The sequence below is a fragment of the Lactuca virosa genome, chromosome 1 (assembly GCF_052849685.1).
Source record: "Lactuca virosa cultivar CGN04683 chromosome 1, Lactuca_virosa_CGN04683_v6, whole genome shotgun sequence".
In the NCBI taxonomy this organism is placed as follows: domain Eukaryota; kingdom Viridiplantae; phylum Streptophyta; class Magnoliopsida; order Asterales; family Asteraceae; genus Lactuca; species Lactuca virosa.
The window spans coordinates 260,946,440-260,966,926 of NC_136426.1; the positions used below are offsets into that span (position 1 = coordinate 260,946,440).

The 20,487-nt window shown below is 47.5% G+C and overlaps 53 non-coding genes and 6 pseudogenes across 53 annotated transcripts; all 59 read left to right on the forward strand.

Annotated features, from left to right (window-relative positions):
- The first annotated feature begins 231 nt into the window (after positions 1-231).
- Positions 232-350, forward strand: LOC145142495 (5S ribosomal RNA). Its single transcript, XR_013723552.1, has one exon. It is a non-coding gene; the product is annotated as a 5S ribosomal RNA (ribosomal RNA).
- Positions 351-581: 231 nt separating this feature from the next.
- LOC145149201 (5S ribosomal RNA) lies at positions 582-700 on the forward strand. Its single transcript, XR_013730054.1, has one exon. It is a non-coding gene; the product is annotated as a 5S ribosomal RNA (ribosomal RNA).
- A 232-nt stretch (positions 701-932) lies between these two features.
- On the forward strand, positions 933-1,051 carry LOC145154361 (5S ribosomal RNA). The gene has a single exon (XR_013734836.1). It is a non-coding gene; the product is annotated as a 5S ribosomal RNA (ribosomal RNA).
- A 230-nt stretch (positions 1,052-1,281) lies between these two features.
- Positions 1,282-1,381, forward strand: LOC145151482 (5S ribosomal RNA; annotated as a pseudogene).
- A 235-nt stretch (positions 1,382-1,616) lies between these two features.
- On the forward strand, positions 1,617-1,735 carry LOC145150240 (5S ribosomal RNA). The gene has a single exon (XR_013731062.1). It is a non-coding gene; the product is annotated as a 5S ribosomal RNA (ribosomal RNA).
- Positions 1,736-1,955: 220 nt separating this feature from the next.
- Positions 1,956-2,074, forward strand: LOC145149650 (5S ribosomal RNA). Its single transcript, XR_013730503.1, has one exon. It is a non-coding gene; the product is annotated as a 5S ribosomal RNA (ribosomal RNA).
- A 230-nt stretch (positions 2,075-2,304) lies between these two features.
- LOC145147253 (5S ribosomal RNA) lies at positions 2,305-2,423 on the forward strand. Its single transcript, XR_013728161.1, has one exon. It is a non-coding gene; the product is annotated as a 5S ribosomal RNA (ribosomal RNA).
- A 218-nt stretch (positions 2,424-2,641) lies between these two features.
- On the forward strand, positions 2,642-2,759 carry LOC145150545 (5S ribosomal RNA). Its single transcript, XR_013731363.1, has one exon. It is a non-coding gene; the product is annotated as a 5S ribosomal RNA (ribosomal RNA).
- A 228-nt stretch (positions 2,760-2,987) lies between these two features.
- On the forward strand, positions 2,988-3,106 carry LOC145147729 (5S ribosomal RNA). Its single transcript, XR_013728623.1, has one exon. It is a non-coding gene; the product is annotated as a 5S ribosomal RNA (ribosomal RNA).
- A 229-nt stretch (positions 3,107-3,335) lies between these two features.
- On the forward strand, positions 3,336-3,454 carry LOC145145577 (5S ribosomal RNA). Its single transcript, XR_013726542.1, has one exon. It is a non-coding gene; the product is annotated as a 5S ribosomal RNA (ribosomal RNA).
- A 229-nt stretch (positions 3,455-3,683) lies between these two features.
- LOC145145157 (5S ribosomal RNA) lies at positions 3,684-3,802 on the forward strand. Its single transcript, XR_013726145.1, has one exon. It is a non-coding gene; the product is annotated as a 5S ribosomal RNA (ribosomal RNA).
- A 229-nt stretch (positions 3,803-4,031) lies between these two features.
- Positions 4,032-4,150, forward strand: LOC145145158 (5S ribosomal RNA). The gene has a single exon (XR_013726146.1). It is a non-coding gene; the product is annotated as a 5S ribosomal RNA (ribosomal RNA).
- Positions 4,151-4,379: 229 nt separating this feature from the next.
- On the forward strand, positions 4,380-4,498 carry LOC145145578 (5S ribosomal RNA). The gene has a single exon (XR_013726543.1). It is a non-coding gene; the product is annotated as a 5S ribosomal RNA (ribosomal RNA).
- A 229-nt stretch (positions 4,499-4,727) lies between these two features.
- LOC145145159 (5S ribosomal RNA) lies at positions 4,728-4,846 on the forward strand. The gene has a single exon (XR_013726147.1). It is a non-coding gene; the product is annotated as a 5S ribosomal RNA (ribosomal RNA).
- A 229-nt stretch (positions 4,847-5,075) lies between these two features.
- Positions 5,076-5,194, forward strand: LOC145145819 (5S ribosomal RNA). The gene has a single exon (XR_013726775.1). It is a non-coding gene; the product is annotated as a 5S ribosomal RNA (ribosomal RNA).
- Positions 5,195-5,425: 231 nt separating this feature from the next.
- On the forward strand, positions 5,426-5,525 carry LOC145151489 (5S ribosomal RNA; annotated as a pseudogene).
- Positions 5,526-5,757: 232 nt separating this feature from the next.
- Positions 5,758-5,876, forward strand: LOC145146811 (5S ribosomal RNA). The gene has a single exon (XR_013727738.1). It is a non-coding gene; the product is annotated as a 5S ribosomal RNA (ribosomal RNA).
- A 218-nt stretch (positions 5,877-6,094) lies between these two features.
- LOC145147373 (5S ribosomal RNA) lies at positions 6,095-6,213 on the forward strand. Its single transcript, XR_013728279.1, has one exon. It is a non-coding gene; the product is annotated as a 5S ribosomal RNA (ribosomal RNA).
- Positions 6,214-6,432: 219 nt separating this feature from the next.
- LOC145148350 (5S ribosomal RNA) lies at positions 6,433-6,551 on the forward strand. The gene has a single exon (XR_013729238.1). It is a non-coding gene; the product is annotated as a 5S ribosomal RNA (ribosomal RNA).
- Positions 6,552-6,783: 232 nt separating this feature from the next.
- On the forward strand, positions 6,784-6,902 carry LOC145145579 (5S ribosomal RNA). The gene has a single exon (XR_013726544.1). It is a non-coding gene; the product is annotated as a 5S ribosomal RNA (ribosomal RNA).
- Positions 6,903-7,131: 229 nt separating this feature from the next.
- Positions 7,132-7,250, forward strand: LOC145145160 (5S ribosomal RNA). The gene has a single exon (XR_013726148.1). It is a non-coding gene; the product is annotated as a 5S ribosomal RNA (ribosomal RNA).
- A 228-nt stretch (positions 7,251-7,478) lies between these two features.
- LOC145137645 (5S ribosomal RNA) lies at positions 7,479-7,597 on the forward strand. The gene has a single exon (XR_013721158.1). It is a non-coding gene; the product is annotated as a 5S ribosomal RNA (ribosomal RNA).
- A 229-nt stretch (positions 7,598-7,826) lies between these two features.
- Positions 7,827-7,945, forward strand: LOC145147839 (5S ribosomal RNA). Its single transcript, XR_013728728.1, has one exon. It is a non-coding gene; the product is annotated as a 5S ribosomal RNA (ribosomal RNA).
- A 229-nt stretch (positions 7,946-8,174) lies between these two features.
- Positions 8,175-8,293, forward strand: LOC145145162 (5S ribosomal RNA). Its single transcript, XR_013726150.1, has one exon. It is a non-coding gene; the product is annotated as a 5S ribosomal RNA (ribosomal RNA).
- Positions 8,294-8,522: 229 nt separating this feature from the next.
- On the forward strand, positions 8,523-8,641 carry LOC145154363 (5S ribosomal RNA). The gene has a single exon (XR_013734838.1). It is a non-coding gene; the product is annotated as a 5S ribosomal RNA (ribosomal RNA).
- A 231-nt stretch (positions 8,642-8,872) lies between these two features.
- On the forward strand, positions 8,873-8,972 carry LOC145151491 (5S ribosomal RNA; annotated as a pseudogene).
- A 232-nt stretch (positions 8,973-9,204) lies between these two features.
- On the forward strand, positions 9,205-9,323 carry LOC145147489 (5S ribosomal RNA). The gene has a single exon (XR_013728391.1). It is a non-coding gene; the product is annotated as a 5S ribosomal RNA (ribosomal RNA).
- Positions 9,324-9,542: 219 nt separating this feature from the next.
- On the forward strand, positions 9,543-9,661 carry LOC145148351 (5S ribosomal RNA). The gene has a single exon (XR_013729239.1). It is a non-coding gene; the product is annotated as a 5S ribosomal RNA (ribosomal RNA).
- A 231-nt stretch (positions 9,662-9,892) lies between these two features.
- Positions 9,893-10,011, forward strand: LOC145145580 (5S ribosomal RNA). Its single transcript, XR_013726545.1, has one exon. It is a non-coding gene; the product is annotated as a 5S ribosomal RNA (ribosomal RNA).
- A 229-nt stretch (positions 10,012-10,240) lies between these two features.
- Positions 10,241-10,359, forward strand: LOC145145163 (5S ribosomal RNA). The gene has a single exon (XR_013726151.1). It is a non-coding gene; the product is annotated as a 5S ribosomal RNA (ribosomal RNA).
- A 228-nt stretch (positions 10,360-10,587) lies between these two features.
- LOC145137653 (5S ribosomal RNA) lies at positions 10,588-10,706 on the forward strand. Its single transcript, XR_013721161.1, has one exon. It is a non-coding gene; the product is annotated as a 5S ribosomal RNA (ribosomal RNA).
- A 229-nt stretch (positions 10,707-10,935) lies between these two features.
- On the forward strand, positions 10,936-11,054 carry LOC145145581 (5S ribosomal RNA). Its single transcript, XR_013726546.1, has one exon. It is a non-coding gene; the product is annotated as a 5S ribosomal RNA (ribosomal RNA).
- Positions 11,055-11,283: 229 nt separating this feature from the next.
- Positions 11,284-11,402, forward strand: LOC145145164 (5S ribosomal RNA). Its single transcript, XR_013726152.1, has one exon. It is a non-coding gene; the product is annotated as a 5S ribosomal RNA (ribosomal RNA).
- A 229-nt stretch (positions 11,403-11,631) lies between these two features.
- On the forward strand, positions 11,632-11,750 carry LOC145154364 (5S ribosomal RNA). Its single transcript, XR_013734839.1, has one exon. It is a non-coding gene; the product is annotated as a 5S ribosomal RNA (ribosomal RNA).
- Positions 11,751-11,981: 231 nt separating this feature from the next.
- Positions 11,982-12,081, forward strand: LOC145151492 (5S ribosomal RNA; annotated as a pseudogene).
- Positions 12,082-12,313: 232 nt separating this feature from the next.
- Positions 12,314-12,432, forward strand: LOC145146812 (5S ribosomal RNA). The gene has a single exon (XR_013727739.1). It is a non-coding gene; the product is annotated as a 5S ribosomal RNA (ribosomal RNA).
- Positions 12,433-12,649: 217 nt separating this feature from the next.
- Positions 12,650-12,768, forward strand: LOC145147603 (5S ribosomal RNA). Its single transcript, XR_013728502.1, has one exon. It is a non-coding gene; the product is annotated as a 5S ribosomal RNA (ribosomal RNA).
- Positions 12,769-12,987: 219 nt separating this feature from the next.
- LOC145143715 (5S ribosomal RNA) lies at positions 12,988-13,106 on the forward strand. The gene has a single exon (XR_013724745.1). It is a non-coding gene; the product is annotated as a 5S ribosomal RNA (ribosomal RNA).
- A 234-nt stretch (positions 13,107-13,340) lies between these two features.
- On the forward strand, positions 13,341-13,459 carry LOC145145582 (5S ribosomal RNA). Its single transcript, XR_013726547.1, has one exon. It is a non-coding gene; the product is annotated as a 5S ribosomal RNA (ribosomal RNA).
- A 229-nt stretch (positions 13,460-13,688) lies between these two features.
- Positions 13,689-13,807, forward strand: LOC145149359 (5S ribosomal RNA). The gene has a single exon (XR_013730216.1). It is a non-coding gene; the product is annotated as a 5S ribosomal RNA (ribosomal RNA).
- A 228-nt stretch (positions 13,808-14,035) lies between these two features.
- Positions 14,036-14,154, forward strand: LOC145154365 (5S ribosomal RNA). The gene has a single exon (XR_013734840.1). It is a non-coding gene; the product is annotated as a 5S ribosomal RNA (ribosomal RNA).
- Positions 14,155-14,385: 231 nt separating this feature from the next.
- Positions 14,386-14,485, forward strand: LOC145151483 (5S ribosomal RNA; annotated as a pseudogene).
- Positions 14,486-14,718: 233 nt separating this feature from the next.
- LOC145147621 (5S ribosomal RNA) lies at positions 14,719-14,837 on the forward strand. The gene has a single exon (XR_013728518.1). It is a non-coding gene; the product is annotated as a 5S ribosomal RNA (ribosomal RNA).
- Positions 14,838-15,055: 218 nt separating this feature from the next.
- On the forward strand, positions 15,056-15,174 carry LOC145147721 (5S ribosomal RNA). The gene has a single exon (XR_013728615.1). It is a non-coding gene; the product is annotated as a 5S ribosomal RNA (ribosomal RNA).
- Positions 15,175-15,393: 219 nt separating this feature from the next.
- LOC145143716 (5S ribosomal RNA) lies at positions 15,394-15,512 on the forward strand. The gene has a single exon (XR_013724746.1). It is a non-coding gene; the product is annotated as a 5S ribosomal RNA (ribosomal RNA).
- A 230-nt stretch (positions 15,513-15,742) lies between these two features.
- LOC145145583 (5S ribosomal RNA) lies at positions 15,743-15,861 on the forward strand. Its single transcript, XR_013726549.1, has one exon. It is a non-coding gene; the product is annotated as a 5S ribosomal RNA (ribosomal RNA).
- A 229-nt stretch (positions 15,862-16,090) lies between these two features.
- LOC145145165 (5S ribosomal RNA) lies at positions 16,091-16,209 on the forward strand. The gene has a single exon (XR_013726153.1). It is a non-coding gene; the product is annotated as a 5S ribosomal RNA (ribosomal RNA).
- A 227-nt stretch (positions 16,210-16,436) lies between these two features.
- LOC145154366 (5S ribosomal RNA) lies at positions 16,437-16,555 on the forward strand. Its single transcript, XR_013734841.1, has one exon. It is a non-coding gene; the product is annotated as a 5S ribosomal RNA (ribosomal RNA).
- A 231-nt stretch (positions 16,556-16,786) lies between these two features.
- LOC145151484 (5S ribosomal RNA) lies at positions 16,787-16,886 on the forward strand (annotated as a pseudogene).
- A 235-nt stretch (positions 16,887-17,121) lies between these two features.
- Positions 17,122-17,240, forward strand: LOC145147623 (5S ribosomal RNA). Its single transcript, XR_013728520.1, has one exon. It is a non-coding gene; the product is annotated as a 5S ribosomal RNA (ribosomal RNA).
- A 218-nt stretch (positions 17,241-17,458) lies between these two features.
- Positions 17,459-17,577, forward strand: LOC145147837 (5S ribosomal RNA). The gene has a single exon (XR_013728726.1). It is a non-coding gene; the product is annotated as a 5S ribosomal RNA (ribosomal RNA).
- A 219-nt stretch (positions 17,578-17,796) lies between these two features.
- LOC145143717 (5S ribosomal RNA) lies at positions 17,797-17,915 on the forward strand. Its single transcript, XR_013724747.1, has one exon. It is a non-coding gene; the product is annotated as a 5S ribosomal RNA (ribosomal RNA).
- Positions 17,916-18,153: 238 nt separating this feature from the next.
- Positions 18,154-18,272, forward strand: LOC145153821 (5S ribosomal RNA). The gene has a single exon (XR_013734311.1). It is a non-coding gene; the product is annotated as a 5S ribosomal RNA (ribosomal RNA).
- A 227-nt stretch (positions 18,273-18,499) lies between these two features.
- Positions 18,500-18,618, forward strand: LOC145152696 (5S ribosomal RNA). Its single transcript, XR_013733222.1, has one exon. It is a non-coding gene; the product is annotated as a 5S ribosomal RNA (ribosomal RNA).
- A 229-nt stretch (positions 18,619-18,847) lies between these two features.
- Positions 18,848-18,966, forward strand: LOC145145166 (5S ribosomal RNA). Its single transcript, XR_013726154.1, has one exon. It is a non-coding gene; the product is annotated as a 5S ribosomal RNA (ribosomal RNA).
- Positions 18,967-19,195: 229 nt separating this feature from the next.
- LOC145145584 (5S ribosomal RNA) lies at positions 19,196-19,314 on the forward strand. Its single transcript, XR_013726550.1, has one exon. It is a non-coding gene; the product is annotated as a 5S ribosomal RNA (ribosomal RNA).
- Positions 19,315-19,543: 229 nt separating this feature from the next.
- LOC145145145 (5S ribosomal RNA) lies at positions 19,544-19,662 on the forward strand. The gene has a single exon (XR_013726133.1). It is a non-coding gene; the product is annotated as a 5S ribosomal RNA (ribosomal RNA).
- Positions 19,663-19,892: 230 nt separating this feature from the next.
- Positions 19,893-20,011, forward strand: LOC145147952 (5S ribosomal RNA). Its single transcript, XR_013728851.1, has one exon. It is a non-coding gene; the product is annotated as a 5S ribosomal RNA (ribosomal RNA).
- Positions 20,012-20,242: 231 nt separating this feature from the next.
- On the forward strand, positions 20,243-20,361 carry LOC145154544 (5S ribosomal RNA). The gene has a single exon (XR_013735016.1). It is a non-coding gene; the product is annotated as a 5S ribosomal RNA (ribosomal RNA).
- Positions 20,362-20,487: the final 126 nt, after the last annotated feature.

Sequence of the window (20,487 nt, forward strand, 5' to 3'; positions counted from 1 at the left end):
TCTTTTTCGTTGTCCGTTTGCGTTTTTTTAGATTTTACGTGCGGTTTTTTTTTTGTTTTTTTTTTCTTTCTTGCTATTTCTATGCTCGGGTGGCCTCCGCTTCATGGTTGATGGTTTTCGTATTTTTGGAACGGAGCCGATCGGTCACGTGGGTCCTACGCCTCGCGTACGAAAACAAAGGAGGTTCTGCGTCTTTTAAGACATAAAAGCAATAAGCATGGATAGTATTTCGGGTGCGATCATACCAGCACTAATGCACCGGATCCCATCGGAACTCCGCAGTTAAGCGTGCTTGGGCGAGAGTAGTACTAGGATGGATGACCCCCTGGGAAGTCCTCGTGTTGCACCCCCCCTTTTTCGTTGTCCGTTTGCGTTTTTTTAGATTTTACGTGCGGTTTTTTTTTTGTTTTTTTTTCTTTCTTGCTATTTCTATGCTCGGGTGGCCTCCGCTTCATGGTTGATGGTTTTCGTATTTTTGGAACGGAGCCGATCGGTCACGTGGGTCCCACGCCTCGCGTACGAAAACAAAGGAGGTTCTGCGTCTTTTAAGACATAAAAGCAATAAGCATGGATAGTATTTCGGGTGCGATCATACCAGCACTAATGCACCGGATCCTATCGGAAATCCGCAGTTAAGCGTGCTTGGGCGAGAGTAGTACTAGGATGGGTGACCCCCTAGGAAGTCCTCGTGTTGCACCCCCCCTTTTTCGTTGTCCGTTTGCGTTTTTTTAGATTTTACGTGCGGTTTTTTTTTTGTTTTTTTTTTCTTTCTTGCTATTTCTATGCTCGGGTGGCCTCCGCTTCATGGTTGATGGTTTTCGTATTTTTGGAACGGAGCCGATCGGTTACGTGGGTCGCACGCCTCGCGTACGAAAACAAAGGAGGTTCTGCGTCTTTTAAGACATAAAAGCAATAAGCATGGATAGTATTTCGGGTGCGATCATACCAGCACTAATGCACCGGATCCCATCGGAACTCCGCAGTTAAGCGTGCTTGGGCGAGAGTAGTACTAGGATGGGTGACCCCCTGGGAAGTCCTCGTGTTGCACCCCCCCTTTTTCGTTGTCCGTTTGCGTTTTTTTAGATTTTACGTGCGGTTTTTTTTTGTTTTTTTTTCTTTCTTGCTATTTCTATGCTCGGGTGGCCTCCGCTTCATGGTTGATGGTTTTCGTATTTTTGGAACGGAGCCGATCGGTCACGTGGGTTCCACGCCTCGCGTACGAAAACAAAGGAGGTTCTGCGTCTTTTAAGACATAAAAGCAATAAGCATGGATAGTATTTCGGGTGCGATCATACCAGCACTAATGCACCGGATCCCATCGGAACTCCGCAGTTAAGCGTGCTTGGGCGAGATCCCCTGGGAAGTCCTCGTGTTGCACCCCCCCCCCCTTTTTCGTTGTCCGTTTGCGTTTTTTTAGATTTTACGTGCGGTTTTTTTTTTGTTTTTTTTTCTTTCTTGCTATTTCTATGCTCGGGTGGCCTCCGCTTCATGGTTGATGGTTTTCGTATTTTTGGAACGGAGCCGATCGGTCACGTGGGTCCCACGCCTCGCGTACGAAAACAAAGGAGGTTCTGCGTCTTTTAAGACATAAAAGCAATAAGCATGGATAGTATTTCGGGTGCGATCATACCAGCACTAATGCACCGGATACCATCAGAACTCCGCAGTTAAGCGTGCTTGGGCGAGAGTAGTACTAGGATGGGTGGACCTCTGGGAAGTCCTCGTGTTGCACCCCCCCTTTTTCGTTGTCCGTTTGCGTTTTTTTAGATTTTACGTGCGGTTTTTTTTTCTTTCTTGCTATTTCTATGCTCGGGTGGCCTCCGCTTCATGGTTGATGGTTTTCGTATTTTTGGAACGGAGCCGATCGGTCACGTGGGTCCCACGCCTCGCGTACGAAAACAAAGGAGGTTCTGCGTCTTTTAAGACATAAAAGCAATAAGCATGGATAGTATTTCGGGTGCGATCATACCAGCACTAATGCAACGGATCCCATCAGAACTCCGCAGTTAAGCGTGCTTGGGCGAGAGTAGTACTAGGATGGGTGGACCTCTGGGAAGTCCTCGTGTTGCACCCCCCCTTTTTCGTTGTCCGTTTGCGTTTTTTTAGATTTTACGTGCGGTTTTTTTTTGTTTTTTTTTCTTTCTTGCTATTTCTATGCTCGGGTGGCCTCCGCTTCATGGTTGATGGTTTTCGTATTTTTGGAACGGAGCCGATCGGTCACGTGGGTTCCACGCCTTGCGTACGAAAACAAAGGAGGTTCTGCGTCTTTTAAGACATAAAAGCAATAAGCATGGATAGTATTTCGGGTGCGATCATACCAGCACTAATGCACCGGATCCCATCAGAACTCCGCAGTTAAGCGTGCTTGGGCGAGAGTAGTACTAGGATGGGTGACCCCCTGGGAAGTCCTCGTGTTGCACCCCCTTTTTCGTTGTCCGTTTGCGTTTTTTTAGATTTTACGTGCGGTTTTTTCTTCTTTCTTGCTATTTCTATGCTCGGGTGGCCTCCGCTTCATGGTTGATGGTTTTCGTATTTTTGGAACGGAGCTGATCGGTCACGTGGGTCCCACGCCTCGCGTACGAAAACAAAGGAGGTTCTGCGTCTTTTAAGACATAAAAGCAATAAGCATGGATAGTATTTCGGGTGCTATCATACCTCACTAATGCACCGGATCCCATCAGAACTCCACAGTTAAGCGTGCTTGGGCGAGAGTAGTACTAGGATGGGTGACCCCCTGGGAAGTTCTCGTGTTGCACCCCCCCCCTTTTTCGTTGCCCGTTTGCGTTTTTTTTAGATTTTACGTGCGTTTTTTTTTTGTTTTCTTTCTTGCTATTTCTATGCTCGGGTGGCCACCGCTTCATGGTTGATGGTTTTCGTATTTTTGGAACGGAGCCGATCGGTCACGTGGGTTCCACGCCTCGCGTACGAAAACAAAGGAGGTTCTGCGTCTTTTAAGACATAAAAGCAATAAGCATGGATAGTAATTCGGGTGCGATCATACCAGCACTAATGCACCGGATCCCATCAGAACTCCGCAGTTAAGCGTGCTTGCGCGAGAGTAGTAGTAGGATGGGTGACCCCCTGGGAAGTCCTCGTGTTGCACCCCCCTTTTTCGTTGTCCGTTTGCGTTTTTTTAGATTTTACGTGCGGTTTTTTTTTGTTTTTTTTTCTTTCGTGCTATTTCTATGCTCGGGTGGCCTCCGCTTCATGGTTGATGGTTTTCATATTTTTGGAACGGAGCCGATCGGTCACGTGGGTTCCACGTCTCGCGTACGAAAACAAAGGAGGTTCTGCGTCTTTTAAGACATAAAAGCAATAAGCATGGATAGTATTTCGGGTGCGATCATACCAGCACTAATGCACCGGATCCAATCGGAACTCCGCAGTTAAGCGTGCTTGGGCGAGAGTAGTACTAGGATGGGTGACCCCCTGGGAAGTCCTCGTGTTGCACCCCCTTTTTTCGTTGTCCGTTTGCGTTTTTTTAGATTTTACGTGCGGTTTTTTTTTGTTTTTTTTTCTTTCTTGCTATTTCTATGCTCGGGTGGCCTCCGCTTCATGGTTGATGGTCTTCGTATTTTTGGAACGGAGCTGATCGGTCACGTGGGTCCCACGCCTCGCGTACGAAAACAAAGGAGGTTCTGCGTCTTTTAAGACATACAAGCAATAAGCATGGATAGTATTTCGGGTGCGATCATACCAGCACTAATGCACCGGATCCCATCAGAACTCCGCAGTTAAGCGTGCTTGCGCGAGAGTAGTACTAGGATGGGTGACCCCCTGGGAAGTCCTCGTGTTGCACCCCCCTTTTTCGTTGTCCGTTTGCGTTTTTTTAGATTTTACGTGCGGTTTTTTTTTGTTATTTTTTCTTTCTTGCTATTTCTATGCTCGGGTGGCCTCCGCTTCATGGTTGATGGTTTTCGTATTTTTGGAACGGAGCCGATCGGTCACGTGGGTTCCACGCCTCGCGTACGAAAACAAAGGAGGTTCTGCGTCTTTTAAGACATAAAAGCAATAAGCATGGATAGTAATTCGGGTGCGATCATACCAGCACTAATGCACCGGATCCCATCAGAACTCCGCAGTTAAGCGTGCTTGCGCGAGAGTAGTACTAGGATGGGTGACCCCCTGGGAAGTCCTCGTGTTGCACCCCCCTTTTTCGTTGTCCGTTTGCGTTTTTTTAGATTTTACGTGCGGTTTTTTTTTGTTTTTTTTTCTTTCTTGCTATTTCTATGCTCGGGTGGCCTCCGCTTCATGGTTGATGGTTTTCGTATTTTTGGAACGGAGCCGATCGGTCACGTGGGTTCCACGTCTCGCGTACGAAAACAAAGGAGGTTCTGCGTCTTTTAAGACATAAAAGCAATAAGCATGGATAGTATTTCGGGTGCGATCATACCAGCACTAATGCACCGGATCCAATCGGAACTCCGCAGTTAAGCGTGCTTGGGCGAGAGTAGTACTAGGATGGGTGACCCCCTGGGAAGTCCTCGTGTTGCACCCCCTTTTTTCGTTGTCCGTTTGCGTTTTTTTAGATTTTACGTGCGGTTTTTTTTTGTTTTTTTTTCTTTCTTGCTATTTCTATGCTCGGGTGGCCTCCGCTTCATGGTTGATGGTCTTCGTATTTTTGGAACGGAGCTGATCGGTCACGTGGGTCCCACGCCTCGCGTACGAAAACAAAGGAGGTTCTGCGTCTTTTAAGACATACAAGCAATAAGCATGGATAGTATTTCGGGTGCGATCATACCAGCACTAATGCACCGGATCCCATCAGAACTCCGCAGTTAAGCGTGCTTGCGCGAGAGTAGTACTAGGATGGGTGACCCCCTGGGAAGTCCTCGTGTTGCACCCCCCTTTTTCGTTGTCCGTTTGCGTTTTTTTAGATTTTACGTGCGGTTTTTTTTTGTTATTTTTTCTTTCTTGCTATTTCTATGCTCGGGTGGCCTCCGCTTCATGGTTGATGGTTTTCGTATTTTTGGAACGGAGCCGATCGGTCACGTGGGTTCCACGCCTCGCGTACGAAAACAAAGGAGGTTCTGCGTCTTTTAAGACATAAAAGCAATAAGCATGGATAGTATTTCGGGTGCGATCATACCAGCACTAATGCACCGGATCCCATCGAAACTCCGCAGTTAAGCGTGCTTGGGCGAGAGTAGTACTAGGATGGGTGACCCCCTGGGAAGTCCTCGTGTTGCACCCCCCCTTTTTCGTTGTCCGTTTGCGTTTTTTTAGATTTTACGTGCGGTTTTTTTTTTGTTTTTTTTTCTTTCTTGCTATTTCTATGCTCGGGTGGCCTCCGCTTCATGGTTGATGGTTTTCGTATTTTTGGAACGGAGCCGATCGGTCACGTGGGTTCCACGCCTCGCGTACGAAAACAAAGGAGGTTCTGCGTCTTTTAAGACATAAAAGCAATAAGCATGGATAGTATTTCGGGAGCGATCATACCAGCACTAATGCACCGGATCCCATCGGAACTCCGCAGTTAAGCGTGCTTGGGCGAGATCCCCTGGGAAGTCCTCGTGTTGCACCCCCCCCTTTTTCGTTGTCCGTTTGCGTTTTTTTAGATTTTACGTGCGGTTTTTTTTTTGTTTTTTTTTCTTTCTTGCTATTTCTATGCTCGGGTGGCCTCCGCTTCATGGTTGATGGTTTTCGTATTTTTGGAACGGAGCCGATCGGTCACGTGGGTCCCACGCCTCGCGTACGAAAACAAAGGAGGTTCTGCGTCTTTTAAGACATAAAAGCAATAAGCATGGATAGTATTTCGGGTGCGATCATACCAGCACTAATGCACCGGATCTCATCAGAACTACGCAGTTAAGCGTGCTTGGGCGAGAGTAGTACTAGGATGGGTGACCCCCTGGGAAGTCCTCGTGTTGCACCCCCTTTTTCGTTGTCCGTTTGCGTTTTTTTAGATTTTACGTGCGGTTTTTTTTTCTTTCTTGCTATTTCTATGACCGGGTGGCCTCCGCTTCATGGTTGATGGTTTTCGTATTTTTGGAACGGAGCCGATCGGTCACGTGGGTCCCACGCCTCGCGTACGAAAACAAAGGAGGTTCTGCGTCTTTTAAGACATAAAAGCAATAAGCATGGATAGTATTTCGGGTGCGATCATACCAGCACTAATGCACCGGATCCCATCAGAACTCCGCAGTTAAGCGTGCTTGGGCGAGAGTAGTACTAGGATGGGTGACCCCCTGGGAAGTCCTCGTGTTGCACCCCTTTTTTCGTTGTCCGTTTGCGTTTTTTTAGATTTTACGTGCGGTTTTTTTTTTCTTTCTTGCTATTTCTATGCTCGGGTGGCCTCCGCTTCATGGTTGATGGTTTTCGTATTTTTGGAACGGAGCCGATCGGTCACGTGGGTCCCACGCCTCGCGTACGAAAACAAAGGAGGTTCTGCGTCTTTTAAGACATAAAAGCAATAAGCATGGATAGTATTTCGGGTGCTATCATACCAGCACTAATGCACCGGATCCCATCAGAACTCCACAGTTAAGAGTGCTTGGGCGATAGTAGTACTAGGATGGGTGACCCCCTGGGAAGTTCTCGTGTTGCACCCCCCTCCCCTTTTTCGTTGTCCGTTTGCGTTTTTTTTAGATTTTACGTGCGTTTTTTTTTTTTGTTTTCTTTCTTGCTATTTCTATGCTCGGGTGGCCACCGCTTCATGGTTGATGGTTTTCGTATTTTTGGAACGGAGCCGATCGGTCACGTGGGTTCCACGTCTCGCGTACGAAAACAAAGGAGGTTCTGCGTCTTTTAAGACATAAAAGCAATAAGCATGGATAGTATTTCGGGTGCGATCATACCAGCACTAATGCACCGGATCCAATCGGAACTCCGCAGTTAAGCGTGCTTGGGCGAGAGTAGTACTAGGATGGGTGACCCCCTGGGAAGTCCTCGTGTTGCACCCCCTTTTTTCGTTGTCCGTTTGCGTTTTTTTAGATTTTACGTGCGGTTTTTTTTTGTTTTTTTTTCTTTCTTGCTATTTCTATGCTCGGGTGGCCTCCGCTTCATGGTTGATGGTCTTCGTATTTTTGGAACGGAGCTGATCGGTCACGTGGGTCCCACGCCTCGCGTACGAAAACAAAGGAGGTTCTGCGTCTTTTAAGACATACAAGCAATAAGCATGGATAGTATTTCGGGTGCGATCATACCAGCACTAATGCACCGGATCCCATCAGAACTCCGCAGTTAAGCGTGCTTGCGCGAGAGTAGTACTAGGATGGGTGACCCCCTGGGAAGTCCTCGTGTTGCACCCCCCTTTTTCGTTGTCCGTTTGCGTTTTTTTAGATTTTACGTGCGGTTTTTTTTGTTATTTTTTCTTTCTTGCTATTTCTATGCTCGGGTGGCCTCCGCTTCATGGTTGATGGTTTTCGTATTTTTGGAACGGAGCCGATCGGTCACGTGGGTTCCACGCCTCGCGTACGAAAACAAAGGAGGTTCTGCGTCTTTTAAGACATAAAAGCAATAAGCATGGATAGTATTTCGGGTGCTATCATACCAGCACTAATGCACCGGATCCCATCAGAACTCCGCAGTTAAGCGTGCTTGGGCGAGAGTAGTACTAGGATGGGTGACCCCATGGGAAGTCCTCGTGTTGCACCCCCCTTTTTCGTTGTCCGTTTGCGTTTTTTTAGATTTTACGTGCGGTTTTTTTTTGTTTTTTTTTCTTTCTTGCTATTTCTATGCTCGGGTGGCCTCCGCTTCATGGTTGATGGTTTTCGTATTTTTGGAACGGAGCCGATCGGTCACGTGGGTTCCACGTCTCGCGTACGAAAACAAAGGAGGTTCTGCGTCTTTTAAGACATAAAAGCAATAAGCATGGATAGTATTTCGGGTGCGATCTTACCAGCACTAATGCACCGGATCCAATCGGAACTCCGCAGTTAAGCGTGCTTGGGCGAGAGTAGTACTAGGATGGGTGACCCCCTGGGAAGTCCTCGTGTTGCACCCCCTTTTTTCGTTGTCCGTTTGCGTTTTTTTAGATTTTACGTGCGGTTTTTTTTTGTTTTTTTTTCTTTCTTGCTATTTCTATGCTCGGGTGGCCTCCGCTTCATGGTTGATGGTCTTCGTATTTTTGGAACGGAGCTGATCGGTCACGTGGGTCCCACGCCTCGCGTACGAAAACAAAGGAGGTTCTGCGTCTTTTAAGACATACAAGCAATAAGCATGGATAGTATTTCGGGTGCGATCATACCAGCACTAATGCACCGGATCCCATCAGAACTCCGCAGTTAAGCGTGCTTGCGCGAGAGTAGTACTAGGATGGGTGACCCCCTGGGAAGTCCTCGTGTTGCACCCCCCTTTTTCGTTGTCCGTTTGCGTTTTTTTAGATTTTACGTGCGGTTTTTTTTTGTTATTTTTTCTTTCTTGCTATTTCTATGCTCGGGTGGCCTCCGCTTCATGGTTGATGGTTTTCGTATTTTTGGAACGGAGCCGATCGGTCACGTGGGTTCCACGCCTCGCGTACGAAAACAAAGGAGGTTCTGCGTCTTTTAAGACATAAAAGCAATAAGCATGGATAGTATTTCGGGTGCGATCATACCAGCACTAATGCACCGGATCCCATCGGAACTCCGCAGTTAAGCGTGCTTGGGCGAGAGTAGTACTAGGATGGGTGACCCCCTGGGAAGTCCTCGTGTTGCACCCCCCCTTTTTCGTTGTCCGTTTGCGTTTTTTTAGATTTTACGTGCGGTTTTTTTTTTGTTTTTTTTTCTTTCTTGCTATTTCTATGCTCGGGTGGCCTCCGCTTCATGGTTGATGGTTTTCGTATTTTTGGAACGGAGCCGATCGGTCACGTGGGTTCCACGCCTCGCGTACGAAAACAAAGGAGGTTCTGCGTCTTTTAAGACATAAAAGCAATAAGCATGGATAGTATTTCGGGAGCGATCATACCAGCACTAATGCACCGGATCCCATCGGAACTCCGCAGTTAAGCGTGCTTGGGCGAGATCCCCTGGGAAGTCCTCGTGTTGCACCCCCCCCTTTTTCGTTGTCCGTTTGCGTTTTTTTAGATTTTACGTGCGGTTTTTTTTTTGTTTTTTTTTCTTTCTTGCTATTTCTATGCTCGGGTGGCCTCCGCTTCATGGTTGATGGTTTTCGTATTTTTGGAACGGAGCCGATCGGTCACGTGGGTCCCACGCCTCGCGTACGAAAACAAAGGAGGTTCTGCGTCTTTTAAGACATAAAAGCAATAAGCATGGATAGTATTTCGGGTGCGATCATACCAGCACTAATGCACCGGATCCCATCAGAACTCCGCAGTTAAGCGTGCTTGGGCGAGAGTAGTACTAGGATGGGTGACCCCCTGGGAAGTCCTCGTGTTGCACCCCTTTTTTCGTTGTCCGTTTGCGTTTTTTTAGATTTTACGTGCGGTTTTTTTTTTCTTTCTTGCTATTTCTATGCTCGGGTGGCCTCCGCTTCATGGTTGATGGTTTTCGTATTTTTGGAACGGAGCCGATCGGTCACGTGGGTCCCACGCCTCGCGTACGAAAACAAAGGAGGTTCTGCGTCTTTTAAGACATAAAAGCAATAAGCATGGATAGTATTTCGGGTGCTATCATACCAGCACTAATGCACCGGATCCCATCAGAACTCCACAGTTAAGAGTGCTTGGGCGATAGTAGTACTAGGATGGGTGACCCCCTGGGAAGTTCTCGTGTTGCACCCCCCCTCCCCTTTTTCGTTGTCCGTTTGCGTTTTTTTTAGATTTTACGTGCGTTTTTTTTTTGTTTTCTTTCTTGCTATTTCTATGCTCGGGTGGCCACCGCTTCATGGTTGATGGTTTTCGTATTTTTGGAACGGAGCCGATCGGTCACGTGGGTTCCACGTCTCGCGTACGAAAACAAAGGAGGTTCTGCGTCTTTTAAGACATAAAAGCAATAAGCATGGATAGTATTTCGGGTGCGATCATACCAGCACTAATGCACCGGATCCAATCGGAACTCCGCAGTTAAGCGTGCTTGGGCGAGAGTAGTACTAGGATGGGTGACCCCCTGGGAAGTCCTCGTGTTGCACCCCCTTTTTTCGTTGTCCGTTTGCGTTTTTTTAGATTTTACGTGCGGTTTTTTTTTGTTTTTTTTTCTTTCTTGCTATTTCTATGCTCGGGTGGCCTCCGCTTCATGGTTGATGGTCTTCGTATTTTTGGAACGGAGCTGATCGGTCACGTGGGTCCCACGCCTCGCGTACGAAAACAAAGGAGGTTCTGCGTCTTTTAAGACATACAAGCAATAAGCATGGATAGTATTTCGGGTGCGATCATACCAGCACTAATGCACCGGATCCCATCAGAACTCCGCAGTTAAGCGTGCTTGCGCGAGAGTAGTACTAGGATGGGTGACCCCCTGGGAAGTCCTCGTGTTGCACCCCCCTTTTTCGTTGTCCGTTTGCGTTTTTTTAGATTTTACGTGCGGTTTTTTTTGTTATTTTTTCTTTCTTGCTATTTCTATGCTCGGGTGGCCTCCGCTTCATGGTTGATGGTTTTCGTATTTTTGGAACGGAGCCGATCGGTCACGTGGGTTCCACGCCTCGCGTACGAAAACAAAGGAGGTTCTGCGTCTTTTAAGACATAAAAGCAATAAGCATGGATAGTATTTCGGGTGCTATCATACCAGCACTAATGCACCGGATCCCATCAGAACTCCGCAGTTAAGCGTGCTTGGGCGAGAGTAGTACTAGGATGGGTGACCCCATGGGAAGTCCTCGTGTTGCACCCCCCTTTTTCGTTGTCCGTTTGCGTTTTTTTAGATTTTACGTGCGGTTTTTTTTTGTTTTTTTTTCTTTCTTGCTATTTCTATGCTCGGGTGGCCTCCGCTTCATGGTTGATGGTTTTCGTATTTTTGGAACGGAGCCGATCGGTCACGTGGGTTCCACGTCTCGCGTACGAAAACAAAGGAGGTTCTGCGTCTTTTAAGACATAAAAGCAATAAGCATGGATAGTATTTCGGGTGCGATCATACCAGCACTAATGCACCGGATCCAATCGGAACTCCGCAGTTAAGCGTGCTTGGGCGAGAGTAGTACTAGGATGGGTGACCCCCTGGGAAGTCCTCGTGTTGCACCCCCTTTTTTCGTTGTCCGTTTGCGTTTTTTTAGATTTTACGTGCGGTTTTTTTTTGTTTTTTTTTCTTTCTTGCTATTTCTATGCTCGGGTGGCCTCCGCTTCATGGTTGATGGTCTTCGTATTTTTGGAACGGAGCTGATCGGTCACGTGGGTCCCACGCCTCGCGTACGAAAACAAAGGAGGTTCTGCGTCTTTTAAGACATACAAGCAATAAGCATGGATAGTATTTCGGGTGCGATCATACCAGCACTAATGCACCGGATCCCATCAGAACTCCGCAGTTAAGCGTGCTTGCGCGAGAGTAGTACTAGGATGGGTGACCCCCTGGGAAGTCCTCGTGTTGCACCCCCCTTTTTCGTTGTCCGTTTGCGTTTTTTTAGATTTTACGTGCGGTTTTTTTTTGTTATTTTTTCTTTCTTGCTATTTCTATGCTCGGGTGGCCTCCGCTTCATGGTTGATCGTTTTCGTATTTTTGGAACGGAGCCGATCGGTCACGTGGGTTCCACGCCTCGCGTACGAAAACAAAGGAGGTTCTGCGTCTTTTAAGACATAAAAGCAATAAGCATGGATAGTATTTCGGGTGCGATCATACCAGCACTAATGCACCGGATCCCATCGGAACTCCGCAGTTAAGCGTGCTTGGGCGAGAGTAGTACTAGGATGGGTGACCCCCTGGGAAGTCCTCGTGTTGCACCCCCCCTTTTTCGTTGTCCGTTTGCGTTTTTTTAGATTTTACGTGCGGTTTTTTTTTTGTTTTTTTTTCTTTCTTGCTATTTCTATGCTCGGGTGGCCTCCGCTTCATGGTTGATGGTTTTCGTATTTTTGGAACGGAGCCGATCGGTCACGTGGGTTCCACGCCTCGCGTACGAAAACAAAGGAGGTTCTGCGTCTTTTAAGACATAAAAGCAATAAGCATGGATAGTATTTCGGGAGCGATCATACCAGCACTAATGCACCGGATCCCATCGGAACTCCGCAGTTAAGCGTGCTTGGGCGAGATCCCCTGGGAAGTCCTCGTGTTGCACCCCCCCCTTTTTCGTTGTCCGTTTGCGTTTTTTTAGATTTTACGTGCGGTTTTTTTTTTGTTTTTTTTTCTTTCTTGCTATTTCTATGCTCGGGTGGCCTCCGCTTCATGGTTGATGGTTTTCGTATTTTTGGAACGGAGCCGATCGGTCACGTGGGTCCCACGCCTCGCGTACGAAAACAAAGGAGGTTCTGCGTCTTTTAAGACATAAAAGCAATAAGCATGGATAGTATTTCGGGTGCGATCATACCAGCACTAATGCACCGGATCTCATCAGAACTACGCAGTTAAGCGTGCTTGGGCGAGAGTAGTACTAGGATGGGTGACCCCCTGGGAAGTCCTCGTGTTGCACCCCCTTTTTCGTTGTCCGTTTGCGTTTTTTTAGATTTTACGTGCGGTTTTTTTTCTTTCTTGCTATTTCTATGACCGGGTGGCCTCCGCTTCATGGTTGATGGTTTTCGTATTTTTGGAACGGAGCCGATCGGTCACGTGGGTCCCACGCCTCGCGTACGAAAACAAAGGAGGTTCTGCGTCTTTTAAGACATAAAAGCAATAAGCATGGATAGTATTTCGGGTGCGATCATACCAGCACTAATGCACCGGATCCCATCAGAACTCCGCAGTTAAGCGTGCTTGGGCGAGAGTAGTACTAGGATGGGTGACCCCCTGGGAAGTCCTCGTGTTGCACCCCTTTTTTCGTTGTCCGTTTGCGTTTTTTTAGATTTTACGTGCGGTTTTTTTTTTCTTTCTTGCTATTTCTATGCTCGGGTGGCCTCCGCTTCATGGTTGATGGTTTTCGTATTTTTGGAACGGAGCCGATCGGTCACGTGGGTCCCACGCCTCGCGTACGAAAACAAAGGAGGTTCTGCGTCTTTTAAGACATAAAAGCAATAAGCATGGATAGTATTTCGGGTGCTATCATACCAGCACTAATGCACCGGATCCCATCAGAACTCCACAGTTAAGAGTGCTTGGGCGAGAGTAGTACTAGGATGGGTGACCCCCTGGGAAGTTCTCGTGTTGCACCCCCCCCCCCCCTTTTTCGTTGTCCGTTTGCGTTTTTTTTAGATTTTACGTGCGTTTTTTTTTTTTGTTTTCTTTCTTGCTATTTCTATGCTCGGGTGGCCACCGCTTCATGGTTGATGGTTTTCGTATTTTTGGAACGGAGCCGATCGGTCACGTGGGTTCCACGTCTCGCGTACGAAAACAAAGGAGGTTCTGCGTCTTTTAAGACATAAAAGCAATAAGCATGGATAGTATTTCGGGTGCGATCATACCAGCACTAATGCACCGGATCCAATCGGAACTCCGCAGTTAAGCGTGCTTGGGCGAGAGTAGTACTAGGATGGGTGACCCCCTGGGAAGTCCTCGTGTTGCACCCCCTTTTTTCGTTGTCCGTTTGCGTTTTTTTAGATTTTACGTGCGGTTTTTTTTTGTTTTTTTTTCTTTCTTGCTATTTCTATGCTCGGGTGGCCTCCGCTTCATGGTTGATGGTCTTCGTATTTTTGGAACGGAGCTGATCGGTCACGTGGGTCCCACGCCTCGCGTACGAAAACAAAGGAGGTTCTGCGTCTTTTAAGACATACAAGCAATAAGCATGGATAGTATTTCGGGTGCGATCATACCAGCACTAATGCACCGGATCCCATCAGAACTCCGCAGTTAAGCGTGCTTGCGCGAGAGTAGTACTAGGATCGGTGACCCCCTGGGAAGTCCTCGTGTTGCACCCCCCTTTTTCGTTGTCCGTTTGCGTTTTTTTAGATTTTACGTGCGGTTTTTTTTGTTATTTTTTCTTTCTTGCTATTTCTATGCTCGGGTGGCCTCCGCTTCATGGTTGATGGTTTTCGTATTTTTGGAACGGAGCCGATCGGTCACGTGGGTTCCACGCCTCGCGTACGAAAACAAAGGAGGTTCTGCGTCTTTTAAGACATAAAAGCAATAAGCATGGATAGTATTTCGGGTGCGATCATACCAGCACTAATGCACCGGATCCCATCGGAACTCCGCAGTTAAGCGTGCTTGGGCGAGAGTAGTACTAGGATGGGTGACCCCCTGGGAAGTCCTCGTGTTGCACCCCCCCTTTTTCGTTGTCCGTTTGCGTTTTTTTAGATTTTACGTGCGGTTTTTTTTTGTTTTTTTTTTCTTTCTTGCTATTTCTATGCTCGGGTGGCCTCCGCTTCATGGTTGATGGTTTTCGTATTTTTGGAACGGAGCCGATCGGTCACGTGGGTTCCACGCCTCGCGTACGAAAACAAAGGAGGTTCTACGTCTTTTAAGACATAAAAGCAATAAGCATGGATAGTATTTCGGGTGCGATCATACCAGCACTAATGCACCGGATCCCATCGGAACTCCGCAGTTAAGCGTGCTTGGGCGAGATCCCCTGGGAAGTCCTCGTGTTGCACCCCCCCCCTTTTTCGTTGTCCGTTTGCGTTTTTTTAGATTTTACGTGCGGTTTTTTTTTTGTTTTTTTTTCTTTCTTGCTATTTCTATGCTCGGGTGGCCTCCGCTTCATGGTTGATGGTTTTCGTATTTTTGGAACGGAGCCGATCGGTCACGTGGGTCCCACGCCTCGCGTACGAAAACAAAGGAGGTTCTGCGTCTTTTAAGACATAAAAGCAATAAGCATGGATAGTATTTCGGGTGCGATCATACCAGCACTAATGCACCGGATCTCATCAGAACTACGCAGTTAAGCGTGCTTGGGCGAGAGTAGTACTAGGATGGGTGACCCTCTGGGAAGTCCTCGTGTTGCACCCCCTTTTTCGTTGTCCGTTTGCGTTTTTTTAGATTTTACGTGCGGTTTTTTTTTCTTTCTTGCTATTTCTATGCTCGGGTGGCCTCCGCTTCATGATTGATGGTTTTCGTATTTTTGAAACGGAGCCGATCGGTCACGTGGGTCCCACGCCTCGCGTACGAAAACAAAGGAGGTTCTGCGTCTTTTAAGACATAAAAGCAATAAGCATGGATAGTATTTCGGGTGCGATCATACCAGCACTAATGCACCGGATCCCATCAGAACTCCGCAGTTAAGCGTGCTTGGGCGAGAGTAGTACTAGGATGGGTGACCCCCTGGGAAGTCCTCGTGTTGCACCCCTTTTTTCGTTGTCCGTTTGCGTTTTTTTAGATTTTACGTGCGGTTTTTTTTTTCTTTCTTGCTATTTCTATGCTCGGGTGGCCTCCGCTTCATGGTTGATGGTTTTCGTATTTTTGGAACGGAGCCGATCGGTCACGTGGGTCCCACGCCTCGCGTACGAAAACAAAGGAGGTTCTGCGTCTTTTAAGACATAAAAGCAATAAGCATGGATAGTATTTCGGGTGCTATCATACCAGCACTAATGCACCGGATCCCATCAGAACTCCACAGTTAAGAGTGCTTGGGCGAGAGTAGTACTAGGATGGGTGACCCCCTGGGAAGTTCTCGTGTTGCACCCCCCCCCCTTTTTCGTTGCCCGTTTGCGTTTTTTTAGATTTTACGTGCGTTTTTTTTTTTTGTTTTCTTTCTTGCTATTTCTATGCTCGGGTGGCCACCGCTTCATGGTTGATGGTTTTCGTATTTTTGGAACGGAGCCGATCGGTCACGTGGGTTCCACGTCTCGCGTACGAAAACAAAGGAGGTTCTGCGTCTTTTAAGACATAAAAGCAATAAGCATGGATAGTATTTCGGGTGCGATCATACCAGCACTAATGCACCGGATCCAATCGGAACTCCGCAGTTAAGCGTGCTTGGGCGAGAGTAGTACTAGGATGGGTGACCCCCTGGGAAGTCCTCGTGTTGCACCCCCTTTTTTCGTTGTCCGTTTGCGTTTTTTTAGATTTTACGTGCGGTTTTTTTTTGTTTTTTTTTCTTTCTTGCTATTTCTATGCTCGGGTGGCCTCCGCTTCATGGTTGATGGTCTTCGTATTTTTGGAACGGAGCTGATCGGTCACGTGGGTCCCACGCCTCGCGTACGAAAACAAAGGAGGTTCTGCGTCTTTTAAGACATACAAGCAATAAGCATGGATAGTATTTCGGGTGCGATCATACCAGCACTAATGCACCGGATCCCATCAGAACTCCGCAGTTAAGCGTGCTTGCGCGAGAGTAGTACTAGGATGGGTGACCCCCTGGGAAGTCCTCGTGTTGCACCCCCTTTTTCGTTGTCCGTTTGCGTTTTTTTAGATTTTACGTGCGGTTTTTTTTGTTATTTTTTCTTTCTTGCTATTTCTATGCTCGGGTGGCCTCCGCTTCATGGTTGATGGTTTTCGTATTTTTGGAACGGAGCCGATCGGTCACGTGGGTTCCACGCCTCGCGTACGAAAACAGAGGAGGTTCTGCGTCTTTTAAGACATAAAAGCAATAAGCATGGATAGTATTTCGGGTGCGATCATACCAGCACTAATGCACCGGATCCCATCGGAACTCCGCAGTTAAGCGTGCTTGGGCGAGAGTAGTACTAGGATGGGTGACCCCCTGGGAAGTCCTCGTGTTGCACCCCCCCTTTTTCGTTGTCCGTTTGCGTTTTTTTAGATTTTACGTGCGGTTTTTTTTTGTTTTTTTTTTCTTTCTTGCTATTTCTATGCTCGGGTGGCCTCCGCTTCATGGTTGATGGTTTTCGTATTTTTGGAACGGAGCCGATCGGTCACGTGGGTTCCACGCCTCGCGTACGAAAACAAAGGAGGTTCTACGTCTTTTAAGACATAAAAGCAATAAGCATGGATAGTATTTCGGGTGCGATCATACCAGCACTAATGCACCGGATCCCATCGGAACTCCGCAGTTAAGCGTGCTTGGGCGAGATCCCCTGGGAAGTCCTCGTGTTGCACCCCCCCCCCTTTTTCGTTGTCCGTTTGCGTTTTTTTAGATTTTACGTGCGGTTTTTTTTTTTGTTTTTTTTTCTTTCTTGCTATTTCTATGCTCGGGTGGCCTCCGCTTCATGGTTGATGGTTTTCGTATTTTTGGAACGGAGCCGATCGGTCACGTGGGTCCCACGCCTCGCGTACGAAAACAAAGGAGGTTCTGCGTCTTTTAAGACATAAAAGCAATAAGCATGGATAGTATTTCGGGTGCGATCATACCAGCACTAATGCACCGGATCTCATCAGAACTACGCAGTTAAGCGTGCTTGGGCGAGAGTAGTACTAGGATGGGTGACCCTCTGGGAAGTCCTCGTGTTGCACCCCCTTTTTCGTTGTCCGTTTGCGTTTTTTTAGATTTTACGTGCGTTTTTTTTTTCTTTCTTGCTATTTCTATGCTCGGGTGGCCTCCGCTTCATGATTGATGGTTTTCGTATTTTTGAAACGGAGCCGATCGGTCACGTGGGTCCCACGCCTCGCGTACGAAAACAAAGGAGGTTCTGCGTCTTTTAAGACATAAAAGCAATAAGCATGGATAGTATTTCGGGTGCGATCATACCAGCACTAATGCACCGGATCCCATCAGAACTCCGCAGTTAAGCGTGCTTGGGCGAGAGTAGTACTAGGATGGGTGACCCCCTGGGAAGTCCTCGTGTTGCACCCCTTTTTTCGTTGTCCGTTTGCGTTTTTTTAGATTTTACGTGCGGTTTTTTTTTTCTTTCTTGCTATTTCTATGCTCGGGTGGCCTCCGCTTCATGGTTGATGGTTTTCGTATTTTTGGAACGGAGCCGATCGGTCACGTGGGTCCCACGCCTCGCGTACGAAAACAAAGGAGGTTCTGCGTCTTTTAAGACATAAAAGCAATAAGCATGGATAGTATTTCGGGTGCTATCATACCAGCACTAATGCACCGGATCCCATCAGAACTCCACAGTTAAGAGTGCTTGGGCGAGAGTAGTACTAGGATGGGTGACCCCCTGGGAAGTTCTCGTGTTGCACCCCCCCCCCCCCCCCCTTTTTCGTTGCCCGTTTGCGTTTTTTTTAGATTTTACGTGCGTTTTTTTTTTTTGTTTTCTTTCTTGCTATTTCTATGCTCGGGTGGCCACCGCTTCATGGTTGATGGTTTTCGTATTTTTGGAACGGAGCCGATCGGTCACGTGGGTTCCACGCCTCGCGTACGAAAACAAAGGAGGTTCTGCGTCTTTTAAGACATAAAAGCAATAAGCATGGATAGTATTTCGGGTGCGATCATACCAGCACTAATGCACCGGATCCCATCAGAACTCCGCAGTTAAGCGTGCTTGGGCGAGAATAGTACTAGGATGGGTGACCCCCTGGGAAGTCCTCGTGTTGCACCCCCCCTTTTTCATTCTCCGTTTGCGTTTTTTTAGATTTTACGTGCGGTTTTTTTTTGTTTTTTTTTTCTTGCTATTTCTATGCTCGGGTGGCCTCCGTTTCATGGTTCATGGTCTTCGTATTTTTGGAACGGAGCCGATCGGTCACGTGGGTCCCACGCCTCGCGTACGAAAACAAAGGAGGTTCTGCGTCTTTTAAGACATACAAACAATAAGCATGGACAGTATTTCGGGTGCGATCATACCAGCACTAATGCACCGGATCCCATCAGAACTCCGCAGTTAAGCGTGCTTGGGCGAGAGTAGTACTAGGATGGGTGACCCCATGGGAAGTCCTCGTGTTGCACCCCCCTTTTTCGTTGTCCGTTTGCGTTTTTTTAGATTTTACGTGCGGTTTTTTTTTGTTTTTTTTTCTTTCTTGCTATTTCTATGCTCGGGTGGCCTCCGCTTCATGGTTGATGGTCTTCGTATTTTTGGAACGGAGCTGATCGGTCACGTGGGTCCCACGCCTCGCGTACAAAAACAAAGGAGGTTCTGCGTCTTTTAAGACATACAAGCAATAAGCATGGATAGTAATTCGGGTGCGATCATACCAGCACTAATGCACCGGATCCCATCAGAACTCCGCAGTTAAGCGTGCTTGCGCGAGAGTAGTACTAGGATGGGTGACCCCCTGGGAAGTCCTCGTGTTGCACCCCCCTTTTTCGTTGTCCGTTTGCGTTTTTTTAGATTTTACGTGCGGTTTTTTTTTGTTTTTTTTTCTTTCTTGCTATTTCTAAGCTCGGGTGGCCTCCGCTTCATGGTTGATGGTTTTCGTATTTTTGGAACGGAGCCGATCGGTCACGTGGGTTCCACGTCTCGCGTACGAAAACAAAGGAGGTTCTGCGTCTTTTAAGACATAAAAGCAATAAGCATGGATAGTATTTCGGGTGCGATCATACCAGCACTAATGCACCGGATCCAATCGGAACTCCGCAGTTAAGCGTGCTTGGGCGAGAGTAGTACTAGGATGGGTGACCCCCTGGGAAGTCCTCGTGTTGCACCCCCCTTTTTCGTTGTCCGTTTGCGTTTTTTTAGATTTTACCTGCGGTTTTTTTTTGTTTTTTTTTCTTTCTTGCTATTTCTATGCTCGGGTGGCCTCCGTTTCATGGTTCATGGTGTTCGTATTTTTGGAACGGAGCCGATCGGTCACGTGGGTCCCACGCCTCGCGTACGAAAACAAAGGAGGTTCTGCGTCTTTTAAGACATACAAGCAATAAGCATGGATAGTATTTCGGGTGCGATCATACCAGCACTAATGCACCGGATCGCATCAGAACTCCGCAGTTAAGCGTGCTTGGGCGAGAGTAGTACTAGGATGGGTGACCCCGTGGGAAGTCCTTGTGTTGCACCCCCCTTTTTCGTTGTCCGTTTGCGTTTTTTTAGATTTTACGTGCGGTTTTTTTTTGTTTTTTTTTTCTTTCTTGCTATTTCTATGCTCGGGTGGCCTCCGCTTCATGGTTGATGGTTTTCGTATTTTTGGAACGGAGCCGATCGGTCACGTGGGTCCCACGCCTCGCGTACGAAAACAAATGAGGTTCTGCGTCTTTTAAGACATAAAAGCAATAAGCATGGATAGTATTTCGGGTGCGATCATACCAGCACTAATGCACCGGATCCCATCAGAACTCCGCAGTTAAGCGTGCTTGGGCGAGAGTAGTACTAGGATGGGTGACCCCCTGGGAAGTCCTCGTGTTGCACCCCCCCTTTTTCGTTGTCCGTTTGCGTTTTTTTAGATTTTACGTGCGGTTTTTTTTTTGTTTTTTTTTCTTTCTTGCTATTTCTATGCTCGGGTGGCCTCCGCTTCATGGTTGATGGTTTTCGTATTTTTGGAACGGAGCCGATCGGTCACGTGGGTCCCACGTCTCGCGTACGAAAACAAAGGAGGTTCTGCGTCTTTTAAGACATAAAAGCAATAAGCATGGATAGTATTTCGGGTGCGATCATACCAGCACTAATGCACCGGATCCCATCAGAACTCCGCAGTTAAGCGTGCTTGGGCGAGAGTAGTACTAGGATGGGTTACCCCCTGGGAAGTCCTCGTGTTGCACCCCCCTTTTTCGTTGTCCGTTTGCGTTTTTTTAGATTTTACGTGCGGTTTTTTTTTGTTTTTTTTTTCTTGCTATTTCTATGCTCGGGTGGCCTCCGTTTCATGGTTCATGGTCTTCGTATTTTTGGAA